The sequence below is a fragment of the Scomber japonicus genome, chromosome 18 (assembly GCF_027409825.1).
Source record: "Scomber japonicus isolate fScoJap1 chromosome 18, fScoJap1.pri, whole genome shotgun sequence".
In the NCBI taxonomy this organism is placed as follows: Eukaryota; Metazoa; Chordata; class Actinopteri; order Scombriformes; family Scombridae; genus Scomber; species Scomber japonicus.
Window position 1 is genome coordinate 5,968,928 of NC_070595.1, and position 6,877 is coordinate 5,975,804.

Sequence of the window (6,877 nt, forward strand, 5' to 3'; positions counted from 1 at the left end):
AGCTCGTCCAGCCAGGCGACTGGTTCACAACCATCGACCTGAAGTACGCTTATTTTCATGTCGAGGTGGCGCCAAAACACAGGAAGTTCCTGCGTTTCGCCTTCCAGGGAACAGCCTACGAATACAACAGGCTCCCATTCGGCTATTCCCTGGCCCCCCGCACGTTCAGCAAATGTGTGGACGCAGCACTACAACCGTTGCGTGGCCGAGGCATGAGGGTCTTCTTTTATTTGGACGACCTCATTGTGATGGCCAGGTCCAAACAATGGGCCATTTTTCACACAGCTCAGTTGATACTGCACCTGACCAGATTGGGGTTTGCTATCAACTGGAAGAAGAGCACCCCCCAACCGAGCCAGCAGGCCGAGTACTTGGGGATGGTGCTCGACTCCGTCAGACTGAGGGCCGTTCTGTCGGAGTCCAGACGGCCGGCCCTGCAGCAGGAGGTTCTCAAGCTGCGATGGGGCTACCGTGTTACAGCCTTGACAGTAATGCAGGCACTGGGGCATATGGCGGCAGCTCACCCGGTGGTTCCACTGGGACTGTTGCACATGCGCCGCCTGCAGAGATGGTTCACCGGCCTACACTTAGACATCAAGAGGCAAAAGTTTCGGCTGCTGACAGTCCCCCCAACGGTGCAGGACAACCTGCGGTACTGGGGGTCCCCTCAACATCTGTTAACCAGGCCGCCGCTGGGGCGGGTGACCTCCTACACAGCGTTGTTCACGGATGCCTCCCTGAAGGGGTGGGGAGGCACCTGCCTGGGGAAGGCGATAGGTGGTGTGTGGCCTCCGGGGGAGGTACGCCACATCAACCTACTCGAACTACAGGCAGTGTTACTGGTTCTCCAACACTTTGGTCCCCTACTAAGGGGGAGACACGTGCTGGTGAGGACCGACAACCGCACCACGGTCGCTTACATCAACAGACAGGGTGGTGTACACTCCGCAGCCCTGCTAGTGATGGCAGAGAACCTGTGGTCATGGGCTTCAGAGCACCTACAATCTCTGAGAGCCCTCCACATTCCAGGGCTCGAAAACAGGGGGGCCGACCTTATGTCGAGGGGCGGTCCCCTGGACGACGAGTGGAGGCTGCAACCAGGAGTGGTGCAGCAGATCTGGTCACGATTCGGGAGGGCAACGGTAGACCTGTTTGCCGACAGGTCGAACACCCACTGCCCTCTCTGGTTCTCCCTGAGGCCGCAGGACCGTCCACCCTTGGGGGTGGACGCGTTTGCACACGCGCCATGGCCAAGAAGGCTGCTTTATGCCTCCCCCCCCTCCACCTCATCCCCCAGCTACTGGAGAGAGTGAGAGTGGAGCGGCTGAGGGTCATTCTGGTGGCCCCCGACCGGCGGTCAGCCCCGTGGTACGCGGTGCTGACCCTGATGGCGGTGACTCCACCATGGCCCATCCCCCAGTTCCAGGGGGCGCTGTCGCAGGAGGCGGACGCAATACAGGCGCTGCCGACCCTGGGCCAGCCGCTTCAGGCCTGGCTCCTGAGAGGGACAGGCTGATGCGGGCTGGGCTGACTGCTCAGGTGGTGCAAACCATTCAGGCGGCTAAGGCTGGGTCCACCATTGCCTGTTACAGGCCAAAATGGTTGGGTTTCCAGCGGTGGTGCAAGGAAAGGGGAGTGGACCCACTGACATGTCCAGTGGGGGACACTCTTTCCTTTCTACAGCTTTTGGTTGATAGAGGGCTGTCTCACGCGACTATCAAAGTTTACGCTGCAGCCATCTCATCATGCCACGAGGGGTTGGGCGGAGGTCCAGTCTTCGTCACAGTCACAGGACATGTGAGAAGAGGGATGTGTCGAGTGTTTTATACTCGGCCCCCACAGGGTGTCATGCACCGGCATTGGGTCGCGCTCAACTAAGACGCGGGCAATAAGGTGCGAGGTTAGACCACAACCTCACCCAGTCTAGCCAGATGCTGCTAACTGGGGGGAGGTTGGATCCGTTATCACTCCGCATGGCGGCTTAGATCAATAAAGTGATGGCTGGGTCTGGTACCTAACCTGTAGTTGGCCTGGTCAGTGGGCGGAGCCTCTCCCGCGGCAGGGAGTACATAAATCGGGCTTCGCCTACTGTACCCATAGAGTCCAGTAGAGGGCGAAGCCTGTGTGAGATATAACGAAGGTTATGATATTGTAACCCTAGTTATATTAGCACAGGCGGAGCCCTCTACAAAGGGACCCTGCCGCTCTTTCACCTTACGCTGAAGTTTGGTGGAATGAGGGCAGCTGGCGATGCACCTGCTTATATACCCGCCGAAGGAGGCGGGTCAGGTAGACACGCGCTAGCGGCCGGCTACGTACATGCAAAATTTCAGTGGGCCATCGCGCGTACGCGATTGGTGGAGTATAGTACCCATAAAGTCCAGTAGAGGGCTCCGCCTGTGCTAATATAACTAGGGTTACAATATCGTAACCTTCGTTATAGAGACAGGCCTGCTTCATTAGGTAGAAATAGGACAAATAGGATAGGAACTAGCCTTGTTAGTCTTCCTGTGGTCCACTCAAAAACAACAACAAAAACAATAAATAAAATCACAGTATCAGTAAAGTAAAAAGGGTAAAACAAGCCGAATAGAAAGATCAGAAAAATAAATGTATAATTATAATGCATGTGATATTATATATTATATATTTAGGTAGGGGAGGGTAGGGTAAACTTTATTGAGCCTATGGTGCCATTCAAAATGGACACAACAGTATTCTTAAATAAGTGATAACAAATAAAATCAAATAAAACAATACTATATAAATAAAACAATAGTGATGCTATATGTAGAGTGTGGATTTCTCCCCACTGAGCTGTAATCGGGGATCTTCTCTGCCAGGCCGAAGTCTCCCACCACAGCAGTGAATGCACCATTGTCACAGCGAACCAGACAGTTCTGCACAGTAAAACAGTCAGTAAGTAGGTTACATCTACAAACACCTTAAAACACATCAAATACAAATAAACACATTTATTTGGTGAGACGTGAGCAGGTTCAATCATTCTGTAATATGAGCAGGAACATTGTCTGACACACTGGTGTCAAACATACGGCCCACGACCATATCTGGCCCACTGGATAGTAGAAAAGGTCATTTCAGTTTATCAATATAACACACTGCTATTCTCACTGATTTTTGCTCGCTGTTCATAGTCAAGGCTTCTGATCTTCTCACTGATGTCCAACTCAAGATAACTGACTTGTCAGTGGCCATGGCTGCAAAGCTTCAGTGTTGTATATATATCATTTATAGGTTATTATGTAATGATGATGGTGCAGATCAAGACCACCTCTTGAGGTCTCGATCCGGTCCATTTGGTGCGGACCTGAGTGTGATTGTTGCATTCTGACCAACCCAAACGAACTGAAACAAGGAGTAAAACGAACTACGGTTCAATTAAAGTGCACTAAATGCTGTGCGTGGCATTTAGGCATATTAGGGCATTTTCAAACCAACAAAGGCTCTAATTTCTAACACCATGATATTTTCAGCTTGTTTACTGTTATTCATTTGCTGTAAGCCTCCTGTTTCCTGCTTCGGTTGATAGGAGGCCAGATGTATCTAAGCAACACTAAAACATACAGACCTTCAATGCACCTTCCTTAATTGATCTATTAGTTTTGGTACAAGATGTCTGTAGTTGATTTTTCCCTCATGATCAGTACAGTGCATCTCACTCTGGTCTGCTGTACCTTGGAGGTGAGGTCTCTATGGAATATGCCTTTGCTATGTAGGTACTGAAGCCCCCGGGCGATATCCAGACACAGACCAATCCTGACCCCCCACGACAGGGAAACAATTATATTCATGAATATGACCAACATATGTTTTTTTTTTATCAGTTTTCACCCAAAAATACTACATTTTAAACTTGACTTGTTTTTTGTTGTTTTTAAAAAGGAGTATTTTCATTAGAGTCAGATGATTCTATTCAGCAGTCAACAGAGTCCTCTGCTGGCGGGGACAGCTATGTTCACCTCTGTCTCCACGGTAACCATGTAAACCTTTCTTCCAGAGCCGGACAGTAATGGAGTACATTTACTTGAGTACAGTACTTTTACAATTTTGAGGGATCTGTACTTTATTCGAGTATCATTTTTGGGGAGTACTCATGCCTTTACTCAAGTACATTTGAGAGGCAAATATTGTACTCTTTACTCCACTACATTTCTATCCATAACCGTGAGTACCGTGGGAGAAGGAAGGGTGGACGGAAGGAAGGAAACCATGGAGGGAAGTAAGGAGAGAAGGAAGGGTGGAAGGAAGGCAGAACTGGTTCAGACCTTCATGGGGCCCTAGGCAAAATTCTGCTAAGGGCCCCTCTTAACTGAACAGTCGCACCTAACACCCAGTGCTTCCACTCATCCCCCCTTTAAACATATTGCACTAGTGTCGTCACAGACTAAATCAGACCAAATCAAATTGAACTTAATGTGTAACAAATTACTCACCATTAAAAGTGTCCCTTTCTGCACTTTCTGGATGCAAAATCATCAATAATGTCTTCATATGATATTTGCTTCCCCACATCATGGTTGATGCTCATGATGGCCAAACCACTCAGACGTTCCTGGGACATGGATGTCTCAGATAGCTTTTGATCTGTGCCTGTCTTATCTGGTTCTGTCCCTCCACTGGCTGACTGACTGGACTCTGTGCTGCTTGTGAGGAACTTAAGCATAGCACCTGTAAAATATAGATCAGGCTACTATTAATTCAGTTCCATCAAATTGACTGCACTTGTTTTACCTTCATATAGTTAAAATGTAGGTGATTTAGATTATTATTTAGCCAATTTAGCACCATTGTCATAATATTTCACAAGTTTTATTTATTCACTAATATATCTGTATCTATATGTGCCTGTGCGCTATCCAAGCAAACAAAATTCAATCTTAGTAAATATTTCTCCATTACTTTCCATTTTGTATAAGTGCAGTTGTAACTAGAACATTTTGCAATTTCATAAGAAATTGCGTGTGGGAGCTGCAAACTGCCAGACGCATCCCTCGCAAACTGCCAGATGCAGCCGCTGCCACCATTCCTGTTATTGCTACCTTCACTGCAGATTTCTGTTGGAGCAGCAATTATTCAACATTTTGTGGCGCCACCTACAGGTGAAGTTTCATTAAATACCACAAAGGTGTTCAATATCCCCATCTGTACAATTCTGCTGTCATCATAGAAGGTTGACATTAAAAGATATGGAACTTAATAAGTCATATGTTGGTGTTTCACTAATGGTGACAAGGTGGGGCAATTGGCTCCATGTTTCACTATATCGTACACATTGACATGGAGAACTAATGTACCAAGTTTCATTTCATTGAAGACAACAGAACTGTAGGAATATTGTGTTATAATATTACAGTAGCGCCCCCATTTGGTAAAATTGTATCAAATTTTACATAATGGTACAGTGCCACCATGTGTACAAGATTCTCAAATTTGGTGTTGATCCGAATCGGCATTGAAGAGTTATTGATCGTTAAATGCATCAGGCCACGCCCCCAAAAGTTTGCTAACCAATTACGGACAAACGGTAAGGGTTACCAAAAAATGAAGATAATAGCTGTGTTCGGGGTCCTCTAAACATGTTGTGTACCAAGTTTGATGAAGATTGGATGACAAATGTGCCAAAAGTAGTAAAAAATGTATTTTTCAAAAAAATCAAAATGGCGGAAAAATTTTCTAGACGCAAATGGGCGTGGCCTATATCAGTCTACTTGGTACCATCCAAGGAACACACTGTGCAAAGATTGTTTGAATACGCCTTACGGTTCATGAGTTATAAGCCAAAATGTAAAACATGTAATAACTGACCACATGGTGGCGCTACAGATCATTCTTTACAATATGTGAAGCATTTTCTCATGGGCCACCTGTAGTTGAAGTTTGAACACTTTAGCACTTTTACTTCTTGAGATATGAGCTTTCAAACATCGCTCCCTTTGACTTTCCATTATAAATTTTAATGTTTTAAAAAATTATATAAAATCAATGGAATATGTTAGAGATATGAAAAGTAATAGCACACATCTCCTTATGGATATGTACAATTTGACATTGAAACGAAGTTGATATGACAAATCGTGTAGGACTAGTTACGCTACGAAAAACGGCGAAATAATAAATAAAGAGCGAAGATAACATAGTGTGGGAGCTTTGCAGCTCCCACACAACTACACTCAGAGGGATTGATACAACACATTACAGAAGCTAGCAAGACGCACACGGAGACCGTCCGCTGTTCACCCAGGGCTCACCAAACACGGACCAGCCCCGTCCCCTCCCACTCTCCCACCCGGAGAGGAGAGTTACCTGACTGCTGTTCCCGCTGTTCATTTTCATGCACTTTCTTTTTTCTCTTTTCACTCCCCGAGGGATAACTCCGCTTCATCTTGCTGATGCCGTTGATGCACATGCATGCACTGGCAATCTGACGTGCGCGAGCAGCGCGACGGACGGTCACGTCGTCAGGTTTTTTTGTGTGTTTGTTTTCCCCACGGGGCCTCTATGAGTTTGCGGGGCCCTACGTAACGTGCGTAGTGTGCGTATTGGGTGAACCGGTACTGAAGGAAGGAAGGAAACCATGGAGGAAAGTAAGGAGAGAAGGAAACCATGGAGGAAAGTAAGGAGAGAAGGAAGGGTGGAAGGAAGGAAGGAAACCATGGAGAAAACTTGACACAGCAGGTCCATCTCGGCCCGGGATGAAAATGACTTGATTTTACTTTCAGTTCCTTTTACATTCTCCCTCTCTCCGTCCCTCCCTCCCTCCTTTTCTTCCTTCTCTCTTCTCCAAGGTATTATCATTAACATTTGTCATAACTCCATCTAGGACATTTCTACATAAATGTAAGCACTGTGGCAG